The sequence below is a fragment of the Trachypithecus francoisi genome, unplaced genomic scaffold (genome assembly GCF_009764315.1).
Source record: "Trachypithecus francoisi isolate TF-2019V2 unplaced genomic scaffold, Tfra_2.0 Lachesis_group16, whole genome shotgun sequence".
NCBI classification, from domain to species: domain Eukaryota; kingdom Metazoa; phylum Chordata; class Mammalia; order Primates; family Cercopithecidae; genus Trachypithecus; species Trachypithecus francoisi.
In genome coordinates this window covers 24,121,010-24,138,406 of record NW_022681461.1, presented here as the reverse complement: position 1 = coordinate 24,138,406, position 17,397 = coordinate 24,121,010, and positions in this window count along the sequence as shown.

The window sequence follows — 17,397 nt, the reverse complement described above, 5'->3', positions numbered from 1 at the left end:
AGCAGTTATTCTTAACGGAAGATTTCAAACTAACCATTACTTATCCCTTAAGTCAAGTTGTTTAAGATCTATGGACAAGAGTAGACATTTCATAGGCACTTGAGCTCATAATTCATTGTCATTAAATGTTAAATGGTAAATAAAAATACCATTTATAAATCTACCATTTAAAAATTCAAATTTTGAGTGTTTAAAAAATGAGTATAGCCACACTGTAAACATATACTATCCATCTCCTTAATAGGATAAGTATTCTAAAGAAAGGTCGTAAGGTGTAATGGAAAAACAAACAAAAAATCCCTATAGCTTTGGAGGTCATAGATAATCTGGATCTTTACCACGAATCTGTTTCTTGAATAGGTGACAGATAACTAGCATTTGTTTTCTGTTATTAGAATCTAGGAAAAGAAGAGGATTTTCTCATCATTACTTGGGTGCAGTGAGGAGCTAAATTTGTGGAATCAGAGTCAAATTAGAAATAAATTTGTCCATGAAAAAGTCACAAAAATTGGTTAAGACCTCTAGCGTTAGTCGTTCCATGTGGCAATCAAATAGCTTGTGTGGGGCTGAATGTTTAACTTACTACACTATCTCTAATAACTTTTCTTATCCAATAATGTATTTCACATTGTAAACTGCTTACATCCCATCATAAGTTTGCTTCACAAATTGTGAGTTTAGCTTTATAAGTGCATATAAAGTTATACATGGCTTAAGTGATACTATAAATAAATAAAACATAAAAGATACTGCCTATCTGGCTGCAGAAGTAAACTACCACCAGATTTCAGCCCAGTTGGCACAAGAATAATGCTTTGGAGCAATTCAAGTCTGAAACAGCTTCAGTGATACATTTAAACTTGAGGTATATTGGCAGAGCAAGGATATGACTAAACTAAATTTGGCTTAAGCCACCTATTACTCATACCCTCTTTCTACTGCATTCACACTTCAATTAACAAACTGTATATGATACACACACATATATTTATAGTTTATATTTTTCCTGTGTTGGCAATGAAACTTTTTAAATTACCTTCTGTAAGCTGTGAGAATCTTCTATTTGAATCTATTTGACAAGATAAGACTTAGCTTCAAAAGTGTTGGGTACATGGGTTTTTCCTGTTCATCTTAAAAAAAGAGTTAACATTTGTGCACTTTAACTTACCTCATTACCACTCCTCACTCCTCTTGCTAAGTGGGATATGATCATCACATCCTTTCTATGATAACTAACACTTACTCAGAAGGAGGCTCTATGTCAAGCATTTTGTATGTGCTACTATTATTTTCAATAGTGTGATAGGTACACCGAGATTTCAAAGTTAAAAAACTCCACCCAAGTTACAAGGTCAGTATCTCCTTTAGTCAAGGCATCATTCTCTACTCTTTTAAAGGTCAAGTTTATTGAGGTATAACTTACATGAGGAGGCACCATTTTCTATGAGTTTTGACAAATATTCTAAGTGTGTAACCACCACCACAGTCAACAGAAAAATATTTTGATGACTCTTTATGGTCAATCCACTTTCCCAACCTGGCTGGCTGCTACTGACATTACTGTCATTATATGTTTGTCTTTACTAAAATGTCATAAAATTGTAATCACACAGTATGTGGTCTTTTGTGTAAACTTCTTTTTTTAGCATGCTACTTTAAGATGTATCTGCATTTTTGCATGTTAATTACTCTTTAGTGATAAATTGTATTACACTGAATGGAAGTACTTTGTTTATTCATTCACTAGTTAACGGGCATTTGTTTTGTTTCCAGTTTTTAACAGTTATGAATAAAATCACTATAACCGTTCATGTACACATATTTGTACGGGCATATATTTTCATTTATCTGGGTAAATACATAGCGGGTCATAAATATGTTTGTATGTTTCACTTAAGCAGAAACTACCAGACTGTTTTCCAAAGGGACTACTTTTTTTTGCATTCCCATAGGCAATGTCTGAGATTTCCAGTCGCTCTACATCCTCATGAGCTATTTTAAGCTTTGAGTAGTGGAATTTTATTGTAATTTCTATTTCCCCAGTCAATAATGATGTTGAGCATCTTTTTGTATTGCCTGTCTGTCATTTGGCTTTTTTCTTTGGTAAAGTGTCTTTTCGAATCTTTTGCTCTTTTTGAAAATTTGATCGTTCTCTTACTGCTGAGTTCTAAGTTTATTAAAATACATTGGAGGAACAAATACGATGTCAACTCTGTTTTGCAAATATTTTCTCCCTGTCTGTGACTTGTTTAAACCTTTAAAAATAGTTACTTTAAGAAGAGTAAATGCTTTTAATTCTAATGAAGTCTAATTTATCATTTTTTCTTTTATAATTTGTGCATTTTTTATCTTTTCTAAGAAATTTTTTCTGAGCCCAAGATCACAGTTTCTTCTATGTTATATTCTAGAAATTTATAGGTTTAGCTTAATTTATATCTATGATTCATTTTAAGTTAATTTTTGAGTATGGTTCAAGGTATAGATAGAGGTTCAATTATTTGCAGTTGTTGAAAAGACTATATTTCCCTCATTGAAGTACATTTACACCTTTTCCAAAAACAGTTGCCCAAATATTGGTAGGTATAACCTGGTTTCCTATTATAATGCATTTCTCTCTATGTCTATACTTATGCCAATATATACTGTCTTGATATGGGAGCCATATTGCAAGTCTTAGTCATATAGTGTAGTTAGTCAACTTTGTTCTTTTTCACTGTTTTCTTTTAAACGGTGCTTTGTAACAGAGCTTTATACTAATATTCTAAAGACACTAGCTAATAACCTCTAAAATTCTGCTATGGTGTATGTTTCAATGTGCTTACTACTTAGAGATGTATTAATCTCTCTTACACCTCTAAGGAGAAAGTTTAAGTTCTTCAAAAAATGGGACTCTTTATTCAGTAGGTGACATCATTCTGCAATAGTTGAAAATTTTAAGACTGTGACAGATGAATCACATTTTTAATAGATCATCAAAACATACTATTAAAATATCTATCTTATATTAAAAATCTGTTTAGGATAACAAGAGTCTTAAGAAAATCTTAAATCTGAAATAAAAATTACACTAGTTTATTTTTAAAGAATTATCATAAAAATACTCAGGTGCTGTTATATTTATTCTGATCTTTGGTGAAATAATTCCAAAATATATTTTGAAGAATCAACTTGTCTAAAAGGCAAAGAATTTCTTGAAAATAAATTACAGTGTTAAAGATGTTGCACCAAGATAAAATCATTAAAGTGTCAAGTATCATACTAAAGCCAGAATAGACACGTTCTTATTTCAGAACAAAAAATATAAAGCAGATCAAAGTGTGTTGTGTTCATGTGTGTGCATGAAAGTGCGTGTGTGGGGAGGGGGAACTGTATACAGTCTATTATGAAATTACTTTTTAAATAATTTGGAAAAATGTAATTTACTTAAAAAATGATTCTGGAGTACTGAGCATTATGAATAAAATAAGTTTACATAAATAATGTTTTAAAGGCAAATTCTATTCTAATTAAGACTTAAAATATAAACAAGAACCACTAAAGCATTGAAAGATAATAAGGTTAAATAAATACATTACTTTGATGAAGAAGCGTTATTAAAAAGTAGCTCAGTAATTATTGACTGAGGCATTACAAATTTCTAAGCACTGAAATTCAAACCCCTTGCAGGCATTATCTAATTTAACCTTAATTGATTGACCATGAACATGGAAACTGAGAGGTGATAATATGAAGATCTAATAAATTCACACCTGGAACTCCCTGAATCTGTGCTAAAAATGATCAACATATTTGACATTATAAAATTTTAAAAATGCATACTTGCATGATTTAATTATAATAATTATATAAACTGGTGAAATGTTTGTTCTCTCTATAAAACAAAGCATTAATATTCTTACATAAAAAGAGTAATTATCGAAACAATCACAGAAATAAAAGTGTGCAAATAATAAGATTAGGTAAATCACCAAAGAAAAAAATGCATAATAAATGAACATGTCAAACAATGTTCACACTTCTAACAATCAGAAATGCAAATAACTAAATATAACCATTATTGGAAAATATTTAAAGTATTTATTATAATCAATATCACTAGTGATTCGTAGCAATTAAATCTAAGCAAGATAGGAAGTCACATTTACTACTGAAGGGCCTATAATTGATACAAGCTCTTTGGAGGACAGTTTGGCAATATGTATCAGGAGCCTTAAATGTGCATTTACTTTGATCCCCAAATTTCACTTCTGGGAGATTTTCCTTAAGTAGTAACAATAAAATAATGTAAAACCCAAAACTATAAATACACTAGAAGAAAACCTAGGGATTACCATTCAGGACATAGGCATGGGCAAAGACTTCAGGACTAAAACACCAAAAACAGTGGCAACAACAGCCAAAACTGACAAATGGGATTTGATTAAACTAAAGAACTTCTGCACCGCAAAAGAAACTATTATCAGAGTGAACAGGCAATCTACAGAATGAGAGAAAATTTTTGCAATCTACCCTTCTGACATAGGGCTAATATCTAGAATGCACACAGAACTTAAACATATTTATAAGAAAAAAACATACAACCCCATCAAAAAGTGGGCAAAGGATATGAACAGACACTCCTCAAAAGAAGACATTTATGTGGCCAACAAACATATGAAAAAAAGCTGAACATCACTGATCATCAGAGAAATGCAAATCAAAACCACAATGAGATACCATCTCAGGTCCGTCAGAATGACAATTATTAAAAAGTCAGGAAAGCATAGATGCTAGCAAAGCTGTGGAGAAATAGGAATGCTTTTACACTGTTGATGGGAATGTAAATTAGTTCAACCATTGTGCAAGACAGTGTGACAATTCCTCAAGGATCTAGAATGAGAAATACCATTTGACCCAGCAATCCCATTACTGGGTATATACTCAAAGGAATATAAATTATTGTACTATAAAGACACATGCACTTATATGTTTATTGCAGCACTTTTTATGATAACAAAGAAATGGAACCAACCCAAATGTTCATCAGTGACAGACTGGAAAAGACAATGTGGTACGTATACATCATGGAATACTACACAGCCATAAAAAGGAATGAGATCATGTCCTTTGCATGGACATGGATGGAGCTGGAAGAAGTCATTATCCTCAGCAAACTAACACAGGAACGGAAAACCAAACCCTGCATGTTCTCACCCATAAAAGGGAGTTGAACATTGAGAACACATGGACACAGACAGGGGAACAGCACACACCAGGGCCTGTTGCATAGGTGGGAGGTGATGGGAGGGAACTTAGAGGATGAATCAATAAGTTCAGTAAACCACCATGGAACATGTATATCTATGTAACAAACCTGCACGTTCTGCATGTGTATTTTTTTTTTTTTTGGAGCAATAATGAAAAAAAAGAAAGTAATATAAAGAAATTTGTAGAAATGCCATCATTAAAACATTTTTGGAACAGTAAAAAATTAATATATTAAATTATGTTGTAGTAATATAGTGGACTACAATATTATCAAGAAAGTAATGCTATACGTATTCTTACTATATCACTGATGAAAATTTACCAATATTTTATTGAATAAAACTTGTGTTATAAAACATTGTTGTGGTATTAGAATCCAGCTGCCATTTATTCCAACTATTCCAGGAAGTGCTGAAACATATTCGTCCTAGGAGGACAACCATCCTATCTTTTGGATAAGTCGTGTTAAGATGAATATGAAATAAAATGATTCTAAATAATAAAGTGTAAGAGTGATTGCTTGCTTGGTCTTGCAATGTCATTTGTGGTGCCTGTAATGGAAAAGAGAGAGCAGAGATGGAAAAGTGGACCCCAATTTTAAGATGAGATATCAAAAACAGTGATGACCACTAAACAGGGGAACTGCAAAATTTACCATCCAAACCAAGATATGCTTGACAGGGAAAACTCTCTGTTTATAATTATACCCAGTGAGCAGGAATATACTCAATTGGCTATATAAACTAGAAAGTTGCTCTTATCTGTTAGTAATCTCTCTGACGATGGCCATTTTTGTTTATAAGGACCCCTCATTTCTTGTTTTAGGTTATATTATATTTGCAATGAAGTTCCCTCCTATTATCTCCGAACTATCCATGATGATTTCTATGTAACAGAGCTCTGTGCCTGTGGAATTGTAGTGGTGTGAAGGTAAGGGAGGCTGAGTAATTATCTGTGTGCAGTGGTACAGAGAACAGTAAGAAGGAGTTATCTGGAAAATTTAAATCCACAGGTGTCTACTGTTTAACTTAAAGATAGGAAAACTATCATTTCTTTATATCCATGTACATAGCAATGGGTTTAAAATGTAAAAGATGCTGAATACAAATGCATTTGTTAAATAAATAAAATAAAAATACCTAAATACGAATACTGACATTCCATGAGGCATTTTGACTGTGTTTAAAAATAATGATGGCTTAAACTTTCTATATGCCAGATGCTGTTTTAAATGCAAACAATGCATTAATCAATTTAATATTTATAACAGTCCCACAGCCTGCAGCCAAAGATTAAGATAAATACACCCCAAATCATAAAAAATTGGGCTTATTGATGCATTATAATGAAGAAAACTAAAATCCTAAAAACAGTCAACAAGCTAAAAAAAAAAAAAAAAAAAAAAAAATTCCTGTTGAGTAAGAAGGTGTTGGAAGGGACTTACGGAACTTAGTCTTGGGTGATTTTAGTGAAAACTCAAGGAAGCAAACTTTTTCTCTCAATGGGACATTGCCAGGAAGCCTAGGGAATTCTAGAATTTGACATATTAATTTTTATGTAGAATGTAGGAATGAAGAGGGGCTAAGATGTAATTGGTGAATAAGCTTATGTTTTCATGTTAGCTGGGAGAGGATTATAGTTTGTACAATCACAATATTTTTGTCTCTGCTCAGATATGATCATGAAGTAACGTTGATTTTGCTTCACTTTATCTCAGTCACAGACCGACTGTCTGATGGTGGCGATGTCTGACATTATGTGTTCAATGGGAGAACACCACAGCCTAACTGTGAGGCAGGTTTAACAACAAGGCCTAGCTCAGTGCCAGGCTATCTGCTAACTGTCTGATGCCACTTTCCTCTTTCTCAGTACCATTTTGTCCTCATTTTGTAGGCAGAGAAACAAAGAAGCTGAATAATTTAAACCCAGTCATATTAAGTGGTGGACGTAAGATTCTGGGATTTTTGGTTCTAGAGCCCATATGAATTACTATGCTGGAAAAAGTTTTCTATAACAGAATTTCTTTTGCAATTGTTATGGAGGAAAGATGCATTTCTTCTTGTTGAACATGAAACTGTTTGTTTCCTGAAAATAAAAAATATTGCTGTTCTTTAATATAGGTGATTCAATGTAGAGGCATAAGTGATTCCTTTTGCTCTTATATATTTTCTGACAATATTTAATATGTACACATTCTTTTTTTTTAATCTCAGTGAATTTGGCTCTGCATTTCTCAAGAACAAGAAGTCTCCCATTTAACAACTTCTGACTTTAGACTTATATACATTAAGAGATATAGGAGTTGGCTGTGCAGATATTGAGCCTATTGAAACTATTGTTCTCAATCCAACATCTCAATAGAGGACATCCAGTCAAAATGAGAGTATGACTGCGGGAACATCCAAGTCTCATAATTCTCATTATACACTGGTTATTGTCCTGGAAGATGACTTTATTTTAAATCGTACCGAAAGGCAAGAAAAGGGTGAGCATAAGAAAAAAAATGTTTACAATGCACCCTGCCTCTCTGGGAGTTTACTGAGGAATAAAATAAAGCCTGCTAAGTACTGACAATGGCAGTAGAAGCTCAAGAAGGAGGTAGAGAGAATCTGCCTGTGCTTGATGCTCACATCTCAATAACAGCCTTGATATTTTACCACTTCTCTTCACTAGGGAGGAGCCTAATATCCTCTCCTGTGACCCAGCAATAGTCATAATTACATTTATTGAGTGCTTACTCTACGTGAAGCATAGTACTACTTGCCTCATAATACACAGTATTTCTAATTTGTGATGGTTAATATTATGAGTCAACTTAGGGAGGTAGCAATGATACCCAAGTGTTTGGTCAAATGCCAGTCTGATGCCACTGTGATGTATTTATTAGATGAGATTAACATGTAAATCAGTAGGCTTTGAGTAAAGCAGATTCCCCTCATAATACGGGCAGGCCTCATCCAGTCAGTGGAAGAAGATAGAATTCTGCCCCCAGATTGTTTTCAGGTTTGAGTTGTAACATTAAGTTTTCTGTGGATCTCCAGTCTGACAGCCTACCCTAAAGATTTTGAACTTGCTAGCCTCCACAATCATAGGAGTCAATTTTATAAAATAAGTTGATCTATCATCTTTCTGTGTATCATCTCTCTGTATCTGTCTATCTATCTATCTATCTATCTATCTATCTATCTATCTATCTATCTATCTATCTATATCTATCCATTCATCCTATTAGTTCTGTTTCTCTGGAGAATCCTGACTATTAAGATCTCAACCCTTTTTAATTTTTTGCTGAAAACTCTCAACAACCTCTTTCTCCATTATTCTAATCTCTGCTGCTGAAGACTTGGGATTCCCATACCTCCTCCTCCAACACTTACAAAAAGGCTTTAGAATTCATTGTTCTTTCACATAACCACTGCTACTGACCAAGTCTAGACCATCATCATCTCTCTCCCAAATTCATACAACTTTCTAACTAGCCTACCTTCTCCTTTCTTTCCCTTTTTCTGCTACACTCTACAAAACGTATTTCCATTTTTACTTTTCTCTCCTGAACAGCATGGCAGTTCTCTCTCTAACTCCTCTGCTTCCCGTTACCTATTTGCTCATTTTTCCTTTCTCAGTTGATTTACTTTTCTGGTTTACAATTCTTGCCTCCTTATAACTTCAGTTTATTCTTGGTGGTGGTGTTTTTTTGTTTATTTGTTTTTTTGACAGGGTCTTTCTCTCTTGTCCAGGTTAGAGTGCAGTGGTGCAATCACAGCTCACTGCAGCCTCAACCCCCTTTGCTTAAGGAATCAGTTTGCCTCAGTCTCCCAAGTAGCTGGGACTACAGGTGCATACCACTGTGTCTGGCTAATTTTGTTTTTGTTTTTGTAGAGACAGGTTCTCTCCATCTTAACCAGGTTGGTCTTGACCTCCTGGGCTCAAGTGATTCTCCCGTCTCAGCCTCCCAAATTGCCTGAATTACAGGTGCAAGCACCACGCCTGATCTTTAGTTTATTTTAATTCCTCTTGCCCTAACTCTACTTCATGTCACTTTTTTTTCTATTCATTCTTTTTAAATTTCTTGGTAACAGAATTCCAGATGTGAGAAACATCATTTGGGACCACATAACAATTATAGATCTCCCCTGGTATCAGATGTTGAGCTTTGATATCAGATGTGGCCAAGAGATCAGAAGTTATAAAACGTGACTGCTGATCTCTCAGTAGGATTCTGAGCTGTAGTTTTCCTTACTAAGTTTAATAATGAAATAAAAGTCATGAAATCCCTAGCACATTTTTCTGCCTAGTTAAATATTTTCTTAATTGCCATTCTTATGCAAATTGATACATCATCATTTTAAAGTTCATTTATACAGATATATGAGTTTGAATCAACGCTTTTCTTAACTTTGAATCTCTTAATAGCTCTTCCTCATTCCTTTTACTGATAATTACTTTAGGTAGAGATGGATGATGCCTTCTTCCTTAATATTATGTTAGTGCTATTTTTCTTTCCTGCTTTTGGTTACATAATTGACTACATACTAGGGAGTTTTCACTAAATTTACTCATTAAATATTTTTTAATTGGTATATTGCTTTGCTAATTTATAGAAGGTGCATGCAAATTATCTACAAACATTGCATTCTCTTTCGTCACATACAAATATAACAACAGTCTACAACTGTGATTCTTAAACATTAGTATACTTCAGAATGCCCTGGAGAGCTTCTAAAATCAGATTGCTGGTCCCAAACCCACGAGAATTTGCATTTATAACAAGTTTTCAGGGCATGTTGATTTTATAGTTCAAAAACCACACTTTGAGAATCACTGCCTTGCATAATTGAGATTTCAATATGTTTTTGAAGCCAGTCAAATATGAATTCAATCCCCATTTAAGTAAAGTGATTTTGATAAAGGGACCTAAATCATAAGAGTCCCTGTTGATTCTGTTGAAAAATAAGGATATTAAGAGTCTTAATATAATCAACCTAGCCTAGCACTTACTAAGCAGTCAATAAATGTTACTGCTACTTCTAAATGAAAATTTATAATATTTGTGTATTATCAGGCATTTAAAGTTTTTGTATCATCAGGCATTTAAGGTTCCCTAGCAATTTATGCCTGCAGGCAACAGTGGTGGACTTTAAAATATCAACATGGAAATCTATTAAATTTCTCTTCCATTTACCTTGTGACTTCATCTGAGTCTTTCAGGATTTCGCTGACAATCTGTACATTTGGGTTAGTGCTTTCACATAATGAAACCATTCAAAGATAACAATATTTCATAGTTCTTCTGATTTAGTATTCAAATTTTTTAGCATACACAGTCCTAAATAATTGTTCCTGAACTAACATTCTCTGTGAGTTGCTCTCTGAATGTGATTTGCTCCTTCCTCAATGCGATGGGGAGTTGTAGTCTACTTTGCAAGTGGAGACATTCACATATACCTGGGTGGTTCTTCAATTCAAGATACCATAATGAAGACAAGCTAATTAACTAAAAAAGATGAAACCCATCTATAAATGCAGTTAAATATATATTATGTATATATGTGTGTATATATATTCTGTTAAATACATATTTGTATATATATGTGTGTATATATACACACACATATGTATATGCTATGTACATATATGTGTGTGTTTGTGTGTTTGTGTGTGTGTGTGTATATATATATATATCTTCCAATGAATCATTGGTAAGAAAATGGTAATAGCACAAATCTCTCTGTGTTATAGACTCTTCTGGTCTGTATTCTTCTTCTTCAAGTTTCTGAGATCCCTTTCTTTATATCACAAAGTTTCTAGGCAGTAGGTCTGCTTCTAGTTAACAGGCTGATTTCTAAGCTTTGAATTTTGGGGCAATAAAAGCAGAATGTCGAAGCTCCTTAACTGTTTAGAACAAAGATCCATGCTCAACAAGTTGCAGAACGAAAAGTAAGTGAAAGTAATCAGCTGAAGAAAAAAATTGTGGAATGAATTAAATGTCAACTTCTCCATCTCATCTCCAGCTTTTACCTGTCTTTAAAATTTTTCCCAACTTTTTTTTTAAACCCAGAAGAATTGTTTGTGGGAAAAAGTGACAATGACTCAGTTCAGTTTTGTAAAGTAGCAACAGTTCTCAAGAGGAAATATGCTATATTGAGTAAGTGCAAAGTATGATTATTAATCTTAATATAATATTTTCAAACTGCTGACAGATGGCGAATACAATGAAATATTTTGATAACTGCTTGTTACATTTTCAGAGACTTGGAGGCTTAGTGAAAATATGAAGTTCTAAATATTTGAACATCCAGATGCCATTTCAGATCAGTGTGACCAAATCATATTTTTGTAAATAACATGTTGGAATTTAAAAAGGAAGGTGGAGCTAAGAGAAAAAAAAAGAAAAAAAATGCATACAAATGTAGGATTCCTGCAAGAATTCTAGTGGAACATCAGACATTACACCTCCGGGGCAATCTATGCATCTTTTAAACAGAAACTCCCTCCGTTGAGCTTGTCTAGGATCACTAAAAGAACTTGGGCCAAGTATGTCAGCATTAAAAATACTGAATTGGCTAGAAATACTGTTGTGTGTCAACCTTTATTTGTCCTTTAAGCCAAGAAAAAAGAATAAAAGTATGCCTGTAGGCAAAATAAAGGCCCCCTTTTTTCTTTCCCCTCCCTTTCTTTCCTCTTGCTCTCTTCAACTTCTATGAGATTTGTAAAATGAATTGTAATAGAAAGTTCAGATGACAAAAATTACAGTGGTGTGGCCAAGAAAACACCCAGGGGGCTTTTAGCTTCCGTTGTGCCAGGACTGAACTATCAGATCAGCCTTCTGGACTCAAATGCGACACTGTCAATAAGAATACATCATCTTTTTTGTGGTGTAGAAGAGCTGTCGGTTATAATTCCCATTATTCCAAAGCCAGGATTTTCCATTAGTACAGCCACCTGCTGGGTTGCTCTACTCAGGTTTAATGGAGTCTGAATTTGAATTTATCATCATCTGTGGGAAGACAGGAAATGAGAGAGCATCACTAATTCCTTTCTTCATTTGCTAAGCATAAGTGTAATCTTCATAAGGGGGCAGTAAAAGCAATAGAGATTGGGGATAGATGGAAGAATATTTTAGCTCATATTGACATCAGAGTTCCAGACCAAGGGGAAAGAATGCTGACTGTTCTATGGCCAATTCCAGCAACAAAAAGAATGTTTTAATTTCCTATGTAATGTAGTAACAAAACCATGCAGATTCAGGATACTGTTCCTCTTCGGCTTCCAAAAAGATCTCAGAAGATTTAATATGATTTCTGGTGAAGATGAAAGAGTTGCATACATATCAAGTTCACAACAAAGAGTTCAATATTCCTAATTACCACATTAGCTTATAAATAGAACAGTATAGACTATAGGTGTCTATTTTATGCAATTTCTTCTTTTCCTCCAGAAATTTTTTTTAAAAAGCCTTTGTAGAACTCAAGAAGAGACAAACATCAGGGAACATCAAAACCTCGAAGATGATCTCTAGAATCAAAGTGTAATGCCTTAAATTCATGGGCATATGTCTCAGTGGTTCTGACTTACACAGTCATGAAGGGTACGTCATTATCATTTCCAAAATTTAAAAACAAACACTAAATGGGTTTACAGGAGAGGTAAGCAATTTGCAATTAAATTCTTGCATTGGCTAATTGCAAAACTTGCAGATCTGATCTGCCCATCTTTCACACTACTCCATCAGAATGTTGCCGTCTGGATTCTGCTGTCCAGGCAAAGACTCAGAGAAAAGCTAAGCCATCCCGACACACCAGTTGTAATAGGTGTTACTGCCCCTCTCCCACCAGCCCACAATGAAGGGCAAGCCAGAAAATAATGGCAGTTGAAAAGATGAGAGGAAAAAAAATCCTTGCAGGAAAAAGGAAGGATTTAAAATCAAAATACACACATATGCACATATACACACAAAGCCTCTGGGAAAACACTGCATGCCATTGTCTTTCTTCAGGAACCATGAGTTCATGCCTTTCTCATGAATCTCCCTCCATGTTTATAATCTTGGATTAATGACTCTAAACAGTGAGTCTTTTCTAAAGTCATGGAGGTCAGCTCTGCGGACTTGAGGAGCTTGGATAATTGGAAGGAATGTTACTTATTACAGTGAAGCAACAATTCCAGGGGAGGAGAGGAAGAAGCACAACAAATAACTGCACTGTTGTTCTTTAAGGCTACCAAGAGAGTTAGCACTCCTATCAGGGTGGCTGTGAATACTGTATTGTGACAAAACAAAATGCCTCCTGGGTGCCTGCTTCTAGTGGAAAGCGTTTGATGTTTGATCTGTAATGAGATGGAAGAGGAAAACAGTTCCCTTGGTTAACTAATACATACTAGATATGAACAGATTCAAAGATTTAAGTTTCAGTTCTGGGACAAGATCCCTCATCCCACTAATTTATTATTTAGAAAATTCTGTAAGTTCTTCTTTTTTTTTTTTTTTTGTACAGAACATGATGTGTTTAACATACTTCTGCTTTCATATTTGACTTGAATAATAATCCTAATGGTTACTATGCCATATTTCACTTTTGCTGGGTTGACTCTTTTCTCAGTGCGAATGTCATGTGGCTTTATCTAATTTCCTTTTGGCAAATATGAGTGATCAGAACCTGGGATGCCATCTCGGGCCTAAGTACTTTGTACAGGAAAATGTCCTGTCCAGTGAGCTAGGAAAAGAGTAAAGGGCTACATGGAATGCAGAGCTCAGGAGGCAGACAGAATAAAAAACAGAAACAAAATAGGATGCATAAGCAATTAATTTTATTCCACATGGCACGTTATGGATGATGTCACACATATGGTTATTCATACCAGGCGCAGCAACTTTAGAGATGAAGACAAACCCTAGAAAATCTGTCAGTTTGGGTTAATGGAACATTGTTATTACCTCAGGTCAAGCAGATGGAGGGCAAACTTCTCTGCTGGATTCTGCTGCTCTTTAATTAATGTCCACATTTGTTATGTCAATATAATGCATCACATTTGGTCTAAAGGTTGTTTTACTATTTTTTTAAACAAGAATTATCATTTTATTTTCAACACTGGAATAGTTGCACAGAATTTTAGAGGTATATTAGATACCTGAAAAATAATGTTTACATGACTGTTTAAGAGGGGGAGAAAAAGAGAAGGAGCTAGGTTGGTTTTACATATTTCATTCTTGATGTAGAGATGGATTTGATACTTTTATGATCATTTCCAAATGAGGGATTTTGATTGCATGCATATGAATATCTCAGAAAAATAGGAATCTCAGATGATAAAGCAAGGCAGGTCTTATTACAGTGTTATTCCTTCATAAGGAAATTAATAGCTGCAATTCATTTAGTGTTCTGTTTACTCTTGTCGGAGAAGAATGGCAAGTGAAAAAATAGCACAATAGAGACATCTTATCTTCTTCCGTAAACTTTCATTATCTTAGGCATGTTCAGAAGGCACAAGGAATCCCTGGTGTCTGATATTATGCGTGTGAAGCTGTGGTGTTGAATCTTTAGTACAATTCAAAGAATCAGTCTATTATGTAACAACTAAGGAGGATGTATGCAGTAACTGTGAGCATTCTTTCTTATAGATGACAGGCTTACATTGTTCATTTTGGGAAAGTATTGTTGGCTTCAGCCTCTAATTATTTAAGCTAGTCAAATCCAAAGTCGTTAAAATGTGCAAATATTACCTGGAATCACTCCAAGAGGAAACAGTAGGCAGTGATCTGGCCCTTGCATTGAGCACTCAATTGCTGCTTAGTTTCTTTTCAAATTTCAGAATAGATATACTCTTTAAAGCCAGTATGTACTCCCTTTGGCAACTGGTAAAATATGCTTAGTAGTTACACACAAGGTTTCTGAGTGACTAGATCACACCCAGTCCATTCTGTTCTAATTTCTGGAAGATGAGCACTAAATGTTTACATGAATATAATTTTTCACATTAGTCACGTCATACACGTCCCGTAATAGACACATACACATGCACACGTGTGGATCCAGGAGAGGAGAGGCTGTATATCCCACATTTGTTTCTGTACACCGCCCTTCTAGATTACTATGTCCTTTATAATTCTAAGATCTTGTATGCTCAGAGAGTCACTGTAGTAACAGGTATTTGAAGAATACACTTGAAGACACTACTGTTAGTGCCACACTTTTAAAAGTTGACGATTTAGGCCAGTGGTTCTCAAACAGGGGCAATTTTCTCCACTCAGAGTACATGTAACTTGAGGAGAGGGATACTGTATTAAAATCTAGTCTGGGAAAGGCCAAGAATGCTGCTAAAACTTTTGAAATGCCTAAGATAGACCCCCAAACAAATACTTATCTGGCCTAAAATGTTAATAGGGCTGAGATTTAGAAATCCAAGTCTATGTCAATGAAATCACCTTGTCATCACTAAAGAAATAAAACATTGCTACCTAAGTAGATAAAAAAAGAATAGTTTAAACCCAAAGAATTGTTTCCATAGTAGGTTCTATAACTAGTGATGAGATATGTAATATCGACCTTGGTTGTCTTACTTGTAAATGAATTTTATTACTACATATGACAGTAACATATATAAACACAAAATATATAATTGTAAAGTTATTCTTTTCATTGGTTCTTTCTCTCCATCACTTCATCATATGTTTTTACCAATTTGTTTTTACATTTCTAGAAAAAAACTCTCAAAAAATATTCCAAATTACATGTTAGCCATGCACCAATGACACATATGTCTGTGTCTAGAATCCTTTTTAATATTCAGTCCTTCAAAAGCTGAGGTAAAACACATCAGTTGAGAAACTTTTCCTATCCTTTTAAGTAATGGCTTGTTTTTAAATTTTACATGTCTTTTCCATTTAAGTGTTTGGTTTTCTCATATGATTTTACATGTTTTTAAAGAATCTTTAAGTGAGCCTAACATCTCTATGTTTCCCATCTTTCGTAAAACAGCAATATTCTTTTTTTTTTTTTTTTTTTTGGTTGAGACAGAGTCTTGCTCTGTCACCCAGGCTGGAGTGCAGTGGCCCGATCTCAGCTCACTGCAAGCTCCGCCTCTCGGGTTTACGCCATTCTCCTGCCTCAGCCTCCCAAGTAGCTGGGACTACAGGCGCCCACCACCTCGCTCGGCTAGTTTTTTGTATTTTGGCTAGTTTTTTGTATTTTTTTTTTTAGTAGAGACGGGGTTTCACTGTGTTAGCCAGGATGGTCTCGATCTCCTGACCTCGTGATCCGCCCGTCTCGGCCTCCCAAAGTGCTGGGATTACAGGCTTGAGCCACCGCGCCCGGCCAGCAATATTATTAGAGTTTTCTTTTTTCCTTTGTAATGTTCCTTTCTTTATTACCCATCTCTAAGGTGCCTTCTCAAACACTTTCTTTCCCTCCTCTCCACACACAGCCCTGGATAGGATTTGGGGTGCAGGACGAGTTTGGGAAAAAATATTGTTTTTCTCAAAGAAACAAGTAGGCTGAGAGACTCCTCATTTATTTAAAGGTATAAAAATTGATGACACCCCCTAATATGAAGATACTACCTCAGTTTTTTATTTCTATTTGCCCTGAGATCATTGATGTTTGATCTAAAATAAGTCATACAAACTGAAAGTGTCTTAACACATTGGAAGAAAGCATAAAGCAGACCAGAATGAAATTTGAGGCTATGTGAAGTATATTCACACCATGAAATATACAACAATGAAAATTACAAACTATAGGTATATGTATATATAATCGTGAGTACATCATATACACATAATGTTAAGTGAAATAAATGAGATCTAACCTAATGCATACCTCTGATTCCATTAATATAATGTTAAAAAATAAGAAAACTAATTTCTACTGTTAGAAGTAAAGGTGATGGTTCATTTGGGAAGTGAAGGGTGCCTAGCGATTGGAGCAGGTTTTTATTTCTTGGTTTGGATAGTGACTATATCAGTGTATTTATTGTGTAATAATTCTTTGAACCTGGATTATTTTTCTATTGCTGCAGTGACAAATTAGCACAAACTTAGTGGCTTTAGGTGATGTCCGTTCATTATCTCACTGTTTCTAAAAGTCAGAAGTTCAGGCTTAGCTGTTTCTCGGCTGAGAGTCTCCCAAGGCTGAAATCAAAAAAGTGTTGGTCAGC